At 35.0% G+C, this 18,157-nt stretch overlaps 1 protein-coding gene across 1 annotated transcript in view; it reads right to left on the bottom strand.

The window, feature by feature from the left end:
• specc1 (sperm antigen with calponin homology and coiled-coil domains 1) overlaps positions 1-18,157 on the bottom strand; it is a 145,553-nt gene that overhangs the window by 126,470 nt on the left and 926 nt on the right. The gene's annotated exons all lie outside the window — the stretch shown is intronic.

Raw genomic sequence — 18,157 nt, 5'->3', positions numbered from 1 at the left:
GAGAAGATGCACTTCACCCTGAAGTAGAGCAGCTCTGATAATAGCCACAGCACTTTTTCTTTCTTGTCAGAGGCATTTAGGTTGATTAGCTTGCAGTCTGATTAATTTCGGGTTTTGATCTTGATTTGATTCAATATAGATTCTAGGGATGCACCGAATATTCGGCCACCAAAAATTTCGGCCGAAAATGGCCCAAAAGTGCATTTTCGTTTTTCGGCCGAAAGATTCTTATCACCGAAACAACACGGCTGAAACAGTACGTTGACGCAAACAGAAACCGCGGCCTGTACGTGCTTGTCTGAAGCAACACGTCTGCGTTGTGGACGTATTTCAGTATATCTGAGAAAGACCCACGGATAGCGATTTGCAAAACTTGTAATGCCGAAATTTCAAGAGGGGGTGTGTCTGCAGTCGTGCGTGCAGTGATGAGAGCAGAGATCGGCGCATTGCGCACAGACAGATGTAGCTTTCAGTGAGTGAAAAACAATGGCTCTATGTTGGTGTTACGTCGCAATATTTCTATATACTGTATTTTTATATATATTTATGTTTTAATATATTTGTTTGTTTTTAAAAGTCAGTTCTTGAAATAACGCTCTTAATTTTCATTGATGACTGCAGTATTATTAGTAGAGATGTTCCGATACCCTTTTTTCCTTCCCGATACCGATTCCGATACCTGGGCTCGGGGTATCGGCCGATACCGAGTACTAATCCGATACCTGGGTGTGTAATTGTATATACAGCTGTAGATAATACTAATAAATTATTTTATTGTGTGCTTCAGACTTATTCCTTAATAAAACAAATATACAGTGATATATACAGTGAACTAGAGTATTTTTTATTATATGACATTTGACAGTAATATTTTTTCATATAGTTAGTATTACTAATCTGGTTTTCTGACGTACATCAGCCCTGTTTATAACAGAGAATTTTGGCCAGAATTTGAAAGATTCTCACTAGATCTCGCAGCAACCTTATTCATTGTGCGGCATTTTCAAATGCTCCTCACTGCATCTCGCAGCAGTAACAGTGTTGCAAAATCAACGTTGGCTCCCGAATAAAGCTGTTCGGGGTTTGTGCAAGTTTGTTTGCATTGCAGTCCAAGCTGATAAACGGTCAGCGCTGAGCAGCTCAAACGTGTCGTGTTAGTTTCACTTTCGTTTCGCGTGCCATTTTATGTTTCTCATCTGAGACAGAAATGGCAGAGCTTATGAGTTGAACAACGTGGTGGTTGCGCCAGTGTGACCGCTCACGAAAATTAGTAACACTGGCAGAAAAATTGGTCACAGTCTGGAGCCCTTTAATATTACCGCAAGTGTCCCGCGCGCTTCAGTACAAGGAGTAAACAAACCACGCGCCTGTACAATTCATTAACACAGAACCACGCATTAATTCATATTTAAACAGTCGGTTTTTGGCTTAATATTAGTCCATATCACGATTAGATTTAAGTGTAATGAACTACCTTTGATTAATGCATCAAACTTTGACAAATTCCGTGACGTTCCGCGTTAAACTGTAAATTCCATTTTGACTGGATTCCGCGATACTAGCATTCTGAAAGCGCCTCCTGATGGAAGAGAAACACGTAGAGTTGTAAATGTGAACTGATGGATCCACAAGATAATGTATTATAAAAATTTAAACAATTTAAACAAAGCCAGTAAAATATATGTTTATGTTAAGTAATATAATACTTGATTGTTTAAATTAATATAATTGATTTATTCTTTGAAACTTTAATATTAATTTATGCAATTGCAATGCCTTGATTTTAGTAAGATTAGTACACAGTCATAGCCATAAATGCAATGGTAATAATAATTGGCATAATTCTTTCGGTGTTTCGGTTTTCGGCCATGGTTTCCTCTTTTTCGGCTTTCGGTTTCAGCCAAGAATTTTCTTTTCGGTGCATCCCTAATAGATTCCTTTGGTTATGTAATTTCTTCCCAAAGAAAAAAACCTCTTTCAACTAAAGCTTTAAACTATGCAGTAAACCCTGTCAGTTGGTACCTTACAAAAACATTAAGTCCAAACTAATAAATTCAATTGCAATTTTATTATTTATTATATTATAACAGTTAAGTTTTGATTGATAGCTTTCTTGACGTAAATGCAACATGACATTACAAGCTGTTTACATTTCAGTAAGTCCTCCTGTATCTTTCAACATCCCTTTGGATGTTCATTCATGTTTACTTCGTGCTATAAGTAAAGAGCAAGAGCTGATCAGTTCATCTCTGATCACCCAACAGCACAGACTAAAAAAATCTTGTGAATTACACTACCAGTCAAAAGTTTTTGAACAGTAAGATATTTTATGTTTTCAAAGAAGTCTCTTCTGCTCACCAAGCCTGCATCTGAAGTACAGCAAAAACTGTAAAATTCTGAAATATTTTTGCTATTTAAAATAACAGTTTTCTATTTTTAAATGTAATTTATTTCTGTGATTTCAAAGCAGAATTTTCAGCATCATTACTCCAGTCACATGATCCTTCAGAAATCATTCTAATATTTTTATTTGCTCCTTGAAAACATTATTATTATGTTGAAAACAGCTGATTTTTTCATCTTTGATGAATAGTTACTGTTAAAAAACTTTTGACAGGTAGTGTAGGAACTAAAATTAAGTGCAATACACATGCTGAATTTCTGGCCCAGATAGCGCAGAATAATGAAAGGACAAAAGTTTAGAAATAAAACATTCAGCTGAATATCACAAACAAGGCACAAGACAAATTGGGGATAATGGTCTCTCTTGTCATAACTCAGAAAAGGACAAAGTATGCTCAAGGGTACTACCAACATTTCCTTATTATAGTGTCATATAAAACATTACTTATTAACAGAAAAGTTTAGAGAGATAGCTGATATGTGACAATATATTCAAAAAGGATAAGAACATAGATAAAAGAATGTCAAATGTATGTCAAACTGCTCATGCAGTATTCACGGCAGAGTTGATCTTTCTCAGAGATCTGCAGTCCCTGTGGAGCACAGCTTCCTGTATGTGTGGTGTCAAAGCTCTGGATGAGTAAACACTCCACAGCTCACACTAGGGTTTCTTACTTCTGAAAACGCTAACCTTATCTGACCTCGAAGCAGACTGAAGTCAGGAAGATTCACAGGCATAACTCAATCATCTCAAGGAACATTTCAGTATACTTAAATCACACTTAAAATGTATGCAAATACCAAAAAAAAAAAAAAAAGAAAAATAGGAAATATCCTCAGAATTGCAGAAAATGGAAAGATATATATTTTTTACTATATTCTAGAATGTTATAATGCTTAATTGGAGTAGATAGTTTGAAGCGACACAATTTGAATGATTTAAGCACAATTTGCTATAGGATTTTTAAAGGTCCACTCAAGCGCTTTGAAATACGCAGTGTTATTCTATGTATTAATGTCATTTCAACTGAAACAGGAAGACAAGGTGGGACATTCAAAGCAGTCCCACCCCCTTTTTTAAATAGCCAATAGCGTTTTGTTTATATCACAGCTTAGGCCAGAGCCATTGAGCTCAGTAAAGCTGCATGTGACAGCCACAATCTCATCCATATTGCTATAAAATATACCATTCTGGTTAGAACGTTTTATGTTGTACGTTTTATGGTCTGTGCCGACTCCCAAATATGATCCGCTCCGTGCTATCATGTCTCTGGACCGGAGCAGATTGTGCGTCACGAAACCAGACTTCTTTCACCCCAATGGAAAGCATTGTTCACTAGTACGTACCATTCACCATACAGAAAATCCTAACTCTGTGAATAAGTGATCGATATCAGCTGCAGCTTCAGCGTCTGTTTAGTGTAGGGGGTGGGACGCTTTGGATTCTAGAGAGCATGTAATTGGACAGAAAGTTTGATAAGAAGCTGAAGTGCAGGGTGATGTCATCAAAATCGTTGATCCATATTGGCGGATGTAAGAGACTGCAAGTTTTGAATGCTTATATCTTGTAAATGCGAATTTTGTCATTGTTTTGAAACCCTCTAGCTTACAGATAACCTTAAGGCCACCATACTAAAAGCCAAAACCCTTTTTTTATTTCATGGGGACTTTTAAGTATGTGAGTGTCCTGGAATTTCATTTTTTTTTCATTTAAGACTAAATATATTTGGATACTTCCTGCTTTTCAACTTCATGCATGCACTAAATATCATCTTGACATCAGCTGATCCTGCAGAGTTTAGTTCCAACCAGCCTCAACTTGCCTGGAGGGTTCTAGTAATACTGAAGATCCTGATTAGCTGGTTCAGGTGTGTTTAATTATTGGAGTTACACTCTGCAGGATAGTGGCCCTCAAGGAGCAGGATTTAATACCCATGGTGTATCATCATTTGCTTGCAGATGCCACTTGGGCATTGTCCACACTAATGTTTTCATTTTCATCTTATTTCTCTCTGTTTTGGCCTTCTGTCCAAACAGAGACAGCGTTTTTGTCAAAGAAAACAGAGCTTTCTGAAAACACTTTTAAAATGATGATGCATGTTTAGTCATGTGACCTATATTGTAGCAATAGATATCTATGTTTATGCCAGTATTGTGTGTTAAGTGCTATTTCCTTTCATACTGTTGCTACAGATTTCTTAATTTGTACACTCTTCATATTACAGTCCTGCAAAGATGACAGAAAATTTACTCGTGATTGGCAGGGTAGTTGCGTTTTAGATCAGATGGTCTAAATAATGAGTAAGTGCGACCTGAATGTGTCAGTGAATGGTGAGATATTTCCCTAAATAAAAATGAACTTTCCAGAAGAACTGCATGGAAAACTTATCATGTCTATTCCATCTGTATCATCTCTTTTTTTTGCAAATGTAATGTTTTCTGATATTTCAGTGTGGATACTAAACTTTTGGAAAACGCTAGTGTGGACAGCTTTTTAAAATGAAAACGCTGTTTTCAAATGTATCCAGATTAATGTAGATGTGTTGATATTTTCTATCATTTGCAAAAAGTATGACTTAAGTCTTCAAATAGCTATTGGGGCCACTTTATATTACAATGTCTATTTGTTAATTTACTACATGCATTTAATGCGTTTAAGTGTTTACATTACTTCTAGAAAACTGAAGCAATATAATACAAATCTTAATGAAGGATAACCATCACTGAACATAAAAAGAAAGCTATTATAGATATAAAATGTCTTTAAAAGACATTTTTGGAGGTGATATTCAATACAGCAATCAACTATTTAACTTTGGGCACACCAACGACACAAATAGCAAATACGCCTATACTAACTCATTAAATTACAACAGGTCACACACGGTTATCCCAGATTGTCATTGTAGGGTTATGCCTTTACCTAGGATATAAACTACCCTCATATTAGCTGTATTTATTATTATCACTTTTGCCATTTATTGCCCATCGTTATAACACCAATTTTGGAGGAATTTATTAAATTATAATGCTATTAAACGCAAAAGCACCAATAAGATAATTGTATGCAGAGTTTAAAATAAAAGCACTGCTATCCTCAAGTGTCAAGAACTTCAAAACCCAAGACTGGCTGTATGAAATTAGCCATGGCATTTCACTATCCGATGTGGCGACAGCATTCCATGCAGTTACCCAGGCTGACTGAGATTTACACAGCAAGTATGCAGTCCATTTCCTCCACACATTCCTGTCGTCTGAATGTAGACCCGCCAAATGCATTTTGACTGCACTTTCCGATATTCAGCTTTGGGACAAATCAGCCTATTCTTCAGAAAAGCTACACTTAAGTTTCCCGAGGTCAAAATGCAACAGGCTTCATTAAACTACACCACTAATCACCATCATCAAACATGTTCACAAAACAAATAGGGTTACTACTAGGGTCAGTTACCTTTTATCCCAAACTCCTCTGTGGTGTGGAAGGATTAATATTTCCCTGAAAGCAGAACAGCCGGCAAAATGAAACGCTGAAAACACACCTCCATCTGCCAGCTCAGAACACAGAGAAGGCTGGTGCTACAATCATTGTCAGTGACAAACAAAGGGTGTGTACTTGCGTGCTTGAAAAAATGCAAACCATGCACAGCAAAGTATCAGTGAAAGCATCAGCTGTGTTCACGTCATGATCACCACATGGGAAGTGAAGTCTAATGAAATGTTTTAAAGTAAGAAATCATAATTAGAAAAGAAAAATACCTTTGGATGAATGTCTAGGGTTTCACACATCCTGAGACAAAGGTGAACTGGAGCATGTCCTTTCGCCCTGCTGTCTTTATGTCTGCAATTAGAGTCACAGCCCTCAGTCCTCCTGGGTACTGCTAAACTAATCCACCCACAAACCAAACATCAGCCACAGAACAAGACAGAGGGGAAAAATACGATCAGAGGAGGAGGCCTGAATGACTGCCTCTAAACAGGCCATGAATTAACTGAGTCTCTAGCTCCAAATTCAAAACAGGCTTCCCTGGTTTTCACAGAAGTCTAACACTATGTTCTAACCAGGTGTGACGCTGATAAAGATTCCAGTGGCAATTTGTGTGTGACAAACAACATGACAATGGGGTGTGACAGGACACAGTAGCTGATCAGATCAGTTCTCTTTATTTGTGTGCACTCTCAATGCACTGGGATAGCAAAACTAAATTATTCTGAATTATATTGCCTAACAAAACATGTATATTGAGTCAGTATGCACTTTAGACCTGACTAATCTATGGTCAATTTGTTTGACTTCAGGCATACTGTTTAGTCATGTCTCTGAGAAAAAAAATGATGTCTTTAACAGGTATTGGTGACACGTGGCACATGCAGTTACCCTGACAACTAAACATGTCTGATGTTGCCAGGCATTTAATCAGTGGTGACTGATAATGTTTTGTGTGTGTAGATGCAAATGACTAGTATATTACACATCAGTCCTTACACCACACTAGCTGTGTTACAAAACCTAGTAAGCTCCTTATGGAGGCAACATATTAAAAGGCTGTTCCAAAAGATCGGTATCTTATTTCTTAGGGTGTGTTCACACTTGTAGTTCGGTTCATTGGTTCATTTGATCCGGAGCAAAAAGGAAAAAGTCCACACTAACAGAGCAATCACACCAAAATACATTTCAATCTAACCAAACACACCCTTAATTACCCTGCCTACTATGGTATCTTGTTTTGGTAGCATCACATCACATGTGTACTTCACATTCAAAGAGGACAATGCTTGAAAATACTATGATGACCTCAGTGAAAAGAATACCTGTATTATTTAGGGCTGCACAATTATGAAATAACTTATAATTGTGATGATTAATTTTGATTTATATAATTTACATACTTTGTGTAGGCATGCACATTACACAATGACAGATTATCTCTTAAACTGACTTATCTCTTTTTTTGTATCATTGCTTGGGGTTATATTACTTTCCTTTGCATTCAGGTAAGATTCCAATGTGATCTCATAATAATTCGTATGTATGTAAAATGTGTTTCAACATAACGTACACTTACTTACATTTGCACAGGCACTAAAACGTACAATACTGATGTAATTACAGCATTTTAATGTACAATATTGACGTATTCTCGACCTAAAATGTAAATTATTTACAGTTGAGCTCAAAAGTTTACATGCACCTTTCAGAATCTGCAAAATGTTAATTATTTTACCAAAGTAAGAGGGATCATACAAAATGCATGTTATTGTTTATTTAGTACTGACCTGAATAATATCTTTCACATAAAAGACATTTACGCAAGAGAAAATAATAGTTGGATTTATAAAGATGACCCTTTTCAAAAGTTTACAACCCTTTTGATTCTTACTGTGTTGTTACCTGAATGATTCACAGCTGTGTTTTTTTGTTTAGTGATAGTTGTTCATGAGTCCCTTGTTTTTCCTGAACAGTTAAACTGCCTGCTGTTCTTGAGAACATTTTTTCCTTTTGACTACTAGTTTTAACGTGAAATAAAAATGAATGAACATCTCACGCCTCATGTAATCGCTCAATCAGTGTTTCAACCGTGGAAATATGTCAATAAAACAGCTTCTAAACAAAATGTCACAAAGCATTTCATTTACCTCAGGCAAGTCATCAGTGTCCACGGCTCGTTAGTTTGCTCATTAGTTAAGTCTAGAGAACAGCATTTCAAGAAATATTAGACTATATACTCATATTTTACTTTACGTGTTAGCGATGTCTTAATCATGTAATGCATGTTTAAATTAATCTGTTATGAAACAAGTTATGACAGCCACTGTGTAACTGAATATAGTTCATCAACAAATAGAAATTTTATTATTTGTAAGTTATGTGCAAGTTACATGTTTACATACATTTTTTAAGTGTTGATAGCTATATTTAAAAATAAATACTAATTCAATTTAGGTTTGGGCTCTGTTATCTGTGAGGTAGATTTTTATCACTAAAAAAATTAATTAGAATTAAATTTACTTAAAGAAAGAGCAACTTGTTCAGTAAACGACTGTTAAATTAAAAAATAAATACATATGTTTAGTTCCCCCCTGCTGTACTGAAATCATTCCACTGTTATTTTTGTGTACTGTTACACCCCTACTTTTTAATGCTATATTTTTATTAAAATGGTAATTTCTCCGCTGTATTTTATAGTGAGTTACATTTTGTCTTTTTATATTTGCTATAAAAATAGTAGGTTTAGGTTTGGGGGTAGGTTAAGGGGTCTAAAAATCTAAATTGCTTATCGATAAAATGATAAAAATGCATTGATACAAATATCGTAATCATATGTTTTTTAGCTAAAAATATGTGGCCATGTTTACATTTTAAACATTATAATACATCCAAATTGTAGGTTTCAGCATCATAAATTAAAAATGTACATTTTGTGCTTTTGAAAATGTTAAGTTCTATACCTATGTATAAACAATGAGACCAGAAGATTGACATTGAAGAACTTTCTAATGAAAAGTCTTCAGTCACCACTCTTTTCAGGCTCAGAATTGACAGCAGAAAAACGCCAAGCATCCCATTTACTAAAATAACTGAATCAGTTCTCTTCTAAGAGGCCCATTGATTAGACCAGAGCTGTGAAATAATGTGGTGTTGTGGTTGGATGTGTAATGCTGAGCTGCTGTGTAAGCAACATCCCTTCTGTATGCAATTAGGCTTTACTTTACACACACTCACAAAACCACACTGGCTAAATAAGAACTAATGGTGCACAGATCACTTTTTTTACAGCAAAACCAAAGCATACATTCAGACATTCTCATCTGTGACCCTGGACCACAAAACCAGTCATAAGGGTCAATTTTTTTATTGAGATTTATACATAATCTGAAAGGTGAAGATAGGACAATATTTGGCAATGATACAAGTATTTGAAAATCTGGAATCTGAGGGTGCAAAAAAATCTAAATATTGAGAAAAATCACCTTTAAAAGGTTGTCCAAATGAAGTTCTTAGCAATGCATATTACTAATCAAACAATAAGTTTTGATATATTTACATTGGGGAATTTACTAAATATATTCATGGAACATGACCTTTACATAATACTCATAAAAGAAAACATTTTTAACCCATACAGTGTATTTTTGGTTTGCTACAAATATACTTGTGCTACTGATGACTGGTTTTGTGGTCCAGGGTCACATTTCATTATTATTTACCTACAAGTGATGGATCATCAAACAGATCAAGGTCCTCGAAACTAGTAAGTAAAGACAACAGTAAAAGTAAAATATAGCATTATTTTGCATACTAAACATGATAAAGGTGAACAAGCTAACTTTACTGCACCTGTGCAAGCAGTGCTATTAATCATATGTTGCCACAAGAGGCAACACATCAAATTTTGCTAAGCATTTGTCACTTGCTCATCCTGATCTTTAACGCAAATTTAAAGATCGACAGGTAAGTTCATCATTCATCATTCATAATTAATAAATTCAGATTTAATTAAATTTTATTCACAACTGAACTGATCAACACACATACCTAAGATGTGATACAGTAAATGTAAACACGAAAGCTGAAATGTGCGTGTGTGACACACTTAGTTTAGCTTTGGTCATATAATATTTGCACCTGCATTTCAAACAATCAAATATTAATTTATTATTTTATATTTATTGTATTTGAATGAAGCAAGAGTTTTGCTATAATAATTTTAGTATCAGTAATATGAAGGGAATGTTTCTGCCACCCCGCCGACTGCTAGTATGAAGCAGCTGAGAGAGAGATTTGTATTTAATGCTTTTTCTTTGGCTGAGTCGGAAATCTGAAAACAATCTAAGAGAGAGAGATAATAATGTGATTTTGAATACTTTGACTGTTAGAATAACACTTTACAGTAAAGCAAATTCTTTACTTTGTTCAAATTGATTAAGTAAGCTGAACTAACAGTATTTCAGCACTTGTTAATCTAGGTCAATAATAAGTTATAGATGATAAACAAACTAATACATGTTTAATTTGTTAACATTACTTATTAAACTGTTTTCAATTCACTTCTGGTATCATACTGAATCCAAAATTATGGTATCGAGCCATCCCTAATTTAAAGGGATAGTTACCAACATTCTTCAACTATTTATTTACTTACTTGTTGTTAAAAAAAAACACATCTTCTTATCTATGACTATCACAGACACAGTCACACTGCTACAGCAACTGAAAACCATCCACTCCTGAATGTCTCATACAACTGGAATTGACCTTCCTTTTCCAGAGGCCAAAAACTATTTATAGTGACTTCATTTGATCTCAATGTGTGTGCTTTTGTTAGAGCAAAGAATATGATGTGACCAGGAAGCTGAGCTGTCATTGCTTCCTCAAATTATCAAAGACAATTGACTTTATCTGAAGAACCAGTCAAGTTCTTTTTAGTGTATATGACTTTTCAAAACCCCTAAATTACATATGGATTAATGGTTTAAAGCCACTGGTATTAACCGCTGGTATGAGCTCACAAATCCCAGCATATCCCACAAATACACTACACTATAAAAAGCAAAATACATTTAACTATGTTATGTTTTAAGACAGCACAGGTTTTATTCTGATCGGACTACTGCAGTATGGACTCGAAGAAAAATCCAGAGAGCTCTATCTAGGACAGTGTGTTCTAGAGAGCTTAGCTGTCTATCCTAGAGACACACTTGCTATTTCCTTTGATGGTTTACCCAGAAAAAAACTTGAGGGTGTAATTACCTACAAATAGCTAGACACTGGGTGATTTAGGGAACTTTTACTTTAGCTGTTTTTAGATTTATTTTGGTTGGTAAAAGAAGTATGAAAGTTTTCGAAGAAAAAATGATGACTTGTTTTCCGTTGTTTTTTTACCTCTATCACTGTGTAATCAAACTGGAGAACTGACTACGCCCAAGACTGATTGACTTGCTATGAAGATGCAATAGAGGTCTAAACATTTCCTCTGTAAAAGGGCATCTGTAGTTCATCTTAATTTTATGGTTGTATGCAAAGCTGTATTTAGCTGCTTCAATCTGACACACATTGACTCTAAAAAAATACAGATTTTTTAAAGGGAACCCTGGCTATTAAGGCTTGTGTGTCTTAATACAACGTAACCATTGTCTCTTACTGAAATATGTAGTAGAAAACCCTTATAAGATTTACGTTATTTGAAAAATCCACATTGTTTTATACATATTTTGGACTATGGGGGGCGACATTATTTTAATGGTGTGAAATGGGAAGCGATGTAAGTCTTCACTGCTTTCAGCAATAAGAGGAGGAGAAAAGAATCGGAAGATGCCTGTGGATGAAAAAAAACGTCTTTGTTCTATCCACTTTAGCCCTGATGCCAGTTTGAGGCTTTTAGTAGACTACAGCTACTGAAAGAGCTTACAAAAAGCAGAGACAAGCAACGCTAAATGCCATCCTGGCAGGCCGACACATGCCGACACTCGTCACGATGCTGCAGCCACTGCATCTGCAACCCTTATATTAGGGGTGTAACAATCAGCTTCTGTGGCCATGTCGGAGCCGTAACACTCCGCAGACATAAATGCAGTGTAAATTAGGGCTGTCGCGGTTAAGGAATTTCCCTTGCGGTAATTTTGAGTGGCTCAGTAGCGCGGTTTGCGGTATTACCGCCATATATATAATGTTGTGTAGGCTGTTACAATGTATGGTCATATTCAGAAATCAATAAACCGAAACCAAATCGCATTGATATATGAAGTGAAGTAAACAGTACTTACATAGAAACCTAGCCGAAAAGAAATGCAAATTTTGAAGAAAAATGTCAGACATACTCAGAAATCTTCGTATATATAAGAGTTAGCGTGCACCCTCGAGACTGGACAAGAGACTTTCTGTCAGTATTTCACCTGCGTGTTCTAGGTGAGCTGTCAGTCACTGCAGTTTCACTTTTACGCCACAAGATGGAGGCAAGAGACTATCTTTGAGTAAGTCTTTAAACCGTTCATACAACTACACGTTCAAAAACGCTTATTTATTCAAAGAGAGACGTGATGAAACACGATGTTGAAATCATTTTAACTTTAATCGCCACTGTTAAAGGCTCAGCTGACCAGCAGAGCATCGATGTTAAGACAGAGATTTCACTTTCCTTGGACATGACAAGCTAGTTTCACATACATACCTGACTCGATCTGAAAGACAGACAGGTAATCGCACATGCTCAGTCGATCTCTCTCTCATTTGCTGTCTATTTAGGCATGTTAAGTGCATATCTACTGAGCCTCATAATAAACACATTATGTTATAATAATTAGGGCTGCAACAACGAATCGATAAAATCGATAAAAATCGATTACTAAAAGCGTTGGCAACGAATTTCATAATCGATTCGTTGTGTCGCGCGACGCAGAGACATTTGGTTGTTATTATATATATTTAAAAAAAAAAAACTGAGCGCAGAGCGGAGTAGACACATTCAGTCTCTCTCCCGCACTGATGCCAGCAGAGTTCGGCACCTCATAAGCTGTGTTTCCATCCAAAAATGCGAATTTAACTTATGCGCAAAACTGGAACATTTGAGCATAAAGCACCGTTTCTACATTATATATATATGCTGCCCCGATTTATATCAAACATGTTTGATATTTAAGCCTACTTTGGCTAGCGTACTTTCACAGCAGCCAATGCTCGATCGCAAAACAGCTGGTGTACGGGTCGTTGGATAGTGGAGATGGAGAAAACTACTTCTATAGTTTTTGTAACACTGTCTGTCTGTATAATGTGTCGAAAACATACCACAACCGTAAGGAGAAAGAGGAGCTCTGCTGAGGTGAAATCGTCTCAGTTTTGAATAGGGCTGTGACGGTGGCACGTTGTTTTTTTTATATATAGCCTACACTTCAGTCAGCAAACAAGCAGCCTAAAAACGCTAAAATAAATCAAAGAAATAATATATTTAATTAAGAAAGTAGCCTAAGAGTATTAAATAGGCTATTAAACAAACATTCCTTGTAAAAATGTCCGACAGCTCATCAATTTTTGGCCGACTGAATTTGGCCGTCTTTTTTTCTCTTTCTCTTCCTCATTACACAGCTGCTGTTTTTAATAGCAAAGTGATTACATTTATTTTCGTTCGTTTAGTTTATAAAGTTAATTTAGAGATATATTTGGAACACTTTTTGTTTGTTAAATTCAAGTTTTTGTTTTTTAAAGTTATACCTAGCAAACAGCGGCAGACAGATCAAAAGCCTGCTTAATTCATCGCGATTTAAATTAAAATCCATTGATATAAAAAACTTAAAACATATCACAATATTAGTTTAATCATTCAATCAAGATAATTCCAAAGTTTGTGCGGAGAGAAGCGCGCTTTGCAGCGCATGGAGACTCCAGTGCAATGTGGAATTTCTTTTTTGCTCATAAAGGTAAGAGTAATTTACCACCCGGGCCGGAACTGTAAAGGGTCTACCTTAGTTTGTGTGTACTAACAGTATCAACAAAATGTGCTCTTAAAGAAAACAAACAGAATACGCTTGATATCTTTGGTTTAAACAGTAGCGCTTCACAATAATTAACCGAAACCCAGGTAATTGCCTCACAAACACAATATCTATAGAAAGCTTTAAATTATTATTTTACTATAAAACGAAATAATTAAAATCGAAAACAAAACTCTTTCATTAGCTAATCCATAAAGATGCATTAGGCATTAATGAGCAGATGGCAGGATCGTCAATTTCATCTTTGCAACACTGAATCAGAAAATACTAGTTTATTAATAAGTAATTCGAATATTTTCTTAATTTTTGCCTTGACACATTCATGGTAATTACTTTTGCTGGGGCTTTGAGGCCAGTTTTGCGTGCATTTGAATGCGGAACTCTTCCAGCTGGTCGCTGCTGATGGCAGGACACTAAACACCGCCATGGCAGAATGAATGTAGCAGAGAGTTAGTCAAGTTATCCCGTTCCAGCGTGCAAAGTCACATGACTTTTTTAATGCGCACTGAGGAATTTAATTTGAGAGGCTTCTTGAGGGAAATGCAGCATGTACACCACAGCAAACCGCTGTCTTGACGGATAGTAATTTTAGTTTATTTAGTCTATATATTTGGCAGATGTAAAGCATACATGTGTATGTTTTTTGTGTTAGTCCATTTTTATTTTATTATTATTATTATAACAGTTCAAGGAGCAACATGTTCGTGCACTTTCTAAAGATTTTAGTTCTGTTTTTGAATAAAGGGTTGTAAATCTTTTTTTTTTTATCCGATTCATCGATTAATCGAAAAAATAATCGACAGATTAATCGATTATTAAAATAATCGTTAGTTGCAGCCCTAATAATAATTACTAACTTATTACTAATTTAATATTCAGCACACAGGCATTAAGTGAGAAGGGCAAATCCTTAGGAAAAAAGAAAACAGGCAAATATCGCGGTTGCTGCGGTTGTTGCATTCCTCTGCGTCTGCGGTTATGCACGTCAATAGCGCGGTATTGCGATATTGCGGTTATCGCGACAGCCCTAGTGTAAATAGGGTCAGTTCAAACAGCAGAGCAGAGTGCAAGTGAGCACAATAATTCATTCTTCTTTACTACTAGTTGTAATGTGAAATATACATGTTTATCCAACAGTTCTTTCTGCTTGCCATATTTCTCACAGCGAGTGTCTACTAGAATCCACTATAATTTAAGAATAATACCATTTTGGTGTCAAGGAATGTAGTTTTAAGAGAGTGTACTTGTTTAGCCTTTAAATTGCGGTTTGTTAATAAAGATGACATCTATTCGTAAATTTGCTCTACCATTTTTGGAGATACAAGCTCCATGATGTCAGCGGCCATTCGGCACTTATGAACCCGCAGAGAGAAACCTCAGCTCAGCCAGATCTTCTGGAATTTACCACTGGCTCTGATATCTCTATTGGTTAAACATGAGATATAATTTGTTTTGGGTAAATCTAATGGGTAGTCTTTGGTTTCATTAAACTATTATTTGTTCAAGAGAAGTCAAAATCTCATCATGTTTATGTTCATTTAATGCTGTATGGCGGAGCGCTGCCTGTGTACTTTTGACTGAATTGCCTAGCATCTTTTATGATGGCTGTGGTTATTGTTTATTAAATATTCAATAAATAATATTTTATATAAATAATAGTAGTATTTAATACTGTATTTTATATAAATAATAGTATTAATACTGTTTAGTATTAAGAAACGGTGTGTGTTCATGATGGTGATTTTAGTTACATTGTTCCGCCATTAGATGCCGACAAGAGACTGTTTTTACGAGTCAGCAGTAAAGACTTTTACACTGAAAAATGAATGCTCTTTTAAATGGAAGTTATTTTTAGTTTCAACAACAGCTTGACACAGCAAACAAATGCACTTAGCAGTGTTGTAACAGAAGAAAGGATATTAACAATACGACAAAGATAACGCTTTCCTCAATGGACATTCAAATGTTTTTCTGATCTGAAGAATGAATGCTGTATCAGATTAAGGTAATCTCACTCGCCCAGTCCATCTCTCTCTCTCATCATACTCTACTACTACACACAATATACTGCTTTTAATACAGTAATACAATAAGCTTTAAATTAAACAACTGTAATGTTTTGGGATTAGTAACAGAGGCTTGGGCTCAGCTGTTCAACTGTCAAACTTAGATTTTAATCCATGGCGAAAGAATGTAGTTCTGCACAAAAGAGTTTTTTTTTTTAAGAAAATCCTTCATTGTTTCTTATGTATTTACACACTTGTGTCATCGAACTGTTGTATAAAAGCAATATCACACGTGAGATATGGCTGTTTATCGGCACACTGTGATTGCCTACGGTGCCTACTGCAGTAATATCTTACGTCTACTCATGTGATATTGCTTATATAAACTTATATAAACATCTCATGCCTCATGTATTTGCTTAATCAGTGTTTCAACCATGGAAAGATGTCAATAAAACAGTTTCTAAACAAAATGTCACATAGCATTTCATTTACCTCAGGAAAGTCATTAGTGTCCACAGCTTGTTAGTTTGCTACACTCTTAAAAAGGATGTGTTGAAAACAACAAAATTTGTGTTGTGTTACTTTTAACTCAACCATGTGTTATTCCTGGTCATTTTCCACAAACCAATGTGTTAGAGTTACACAATTTGTGTCAATTATGTAAACAAAATGACAAAGCATGTTAAAATAGTCAACACAAAAAAATTTGTTAAAACTTACATCATTTTTGAGAGTGTAGAGAAATTAAGTCTAGAGAAGAGCATTTCACGAAATATTAAACTATATACTTACTCATTATATTTTACTTAACCTGTTAGTAATGTCTTAATTATTTAATGTATGTTTAAATTAATCTGTTATGAAACAAGTTATGACAGCCACTGTGTAAGAATATATTTCAACAACAAAAATAGAAATTGTATAATTAAAAAAGTTAATTTCAAAACTGCATTATGTGAAATGAACACGTTTGCATACATTTTTTTAGTTGAGTGTTGATTATTATATTTAAAAATAAACAGTAATTAAAGTTTGTTTGGGCTCTGTTGTTAATTGTAACCTTATGTAATGTAAAAGGGCTCCTTATAGTTAAAAGCATAAGCTGAGGTAGATTTTTATCACTAAGAAAATATTAACTAAATTATTAATTTAAAGAAAGAGCAACTTGTTCAGTAAACCACTGTTTAATTTTGAAAAAAAAAAAATTATGTTTAGTTTTTCCCCCTGCTGTACCAAAATCATGTTGTGTTGCAGTAAAAATAGCAATACGTAGTAGCAGTAGCTCACCCTGAAATGGTTGATCACAGTAGATCAACCATTTCATGTCATCAAAATAATGCCGCCCACCATAGTCAAAAACATATATAAAACAATGTGGATTTTTTAAATAACGTAAATCTTTCATAGGTTCTCTACTGCATATTTTAGTATAATACATCATTTACATCATATTTTGCTATACAAGTCTTAATACTCAGGGTTCCCTTCAATATTACATTTTGGGCAATGTGCTAATATGAACAGAGCAAAAGAGCGCTCTCTTTATTTCATTGGTTATCATTAGATGTTTTATATGGAAGCCACTGTGGGATAAAAAAAAGAAAAAAATTCTCTCACAATTCAGACTTTTTTCTTGCATTTCTGAGAGAGAAATTCTCATCTAGGATTAGAAAAAAATTTGAATTTTGAGAAAACAGTCAGAATTAAAATATGTAATCTCAAGATTCAGAGGGAAAAAAGTCAGAATCACAAGATGTAAACTCAGGATTCAAGAAAAAAGACAGAATTGTGAGATATAAACTTGGAAAAGCAAAAAAAAAAAAAATATCTCACAATTTTTTTTCTCTCTCGCAATTCTGTTTATATGACAAAAAAGTCAGAATTGTGAGAAAACATCCAAACTGCGCTCTGTTAATGACAATATGTACCAGATGTAAAATACAGCTTTGTGGTCATATCATAATGTGTGTGAGCACTTAATAAGCCTTTAGGGATCTATTAAATTCAGAAAGCAACTTCTCACAGACGCCCATAGTAAAAACAAGAACTTTTGCTACCGCTGCACAATACTCTAACCAAGAACAAATGCTGAGAGGGCTGGAGCTGCTCCAAAACACTCAACTAAACACAACACAACTAAATTATATGCATTTTCAACATATAAATGTGTACAGGTTTCTGATGTGATGAAACAACATTTCATTAACCACAATTAAAGTTAGTCAAAGAATAAACAACAAAAGCTTGCGAAAAAAATTTCG

The sequence above is a fragment of the Garra rufa genome, chromosome 5 (assembly GCF_049309525.1).
Source record: "Garra rufa chromosome 5, GarRuf1.0, whole genome shotgun sequence".
NCBI lineage: Eukaryota > Metazoa > Chordata > Actinopteri > Cypriniformes > Cyprinidae > Garra > Garra rufa.
The sequence above is the reverse complement of the archived record's forward strand: the minus strand, read 5'-3'. Positions and strand labels throughout refer to the sequence as shown.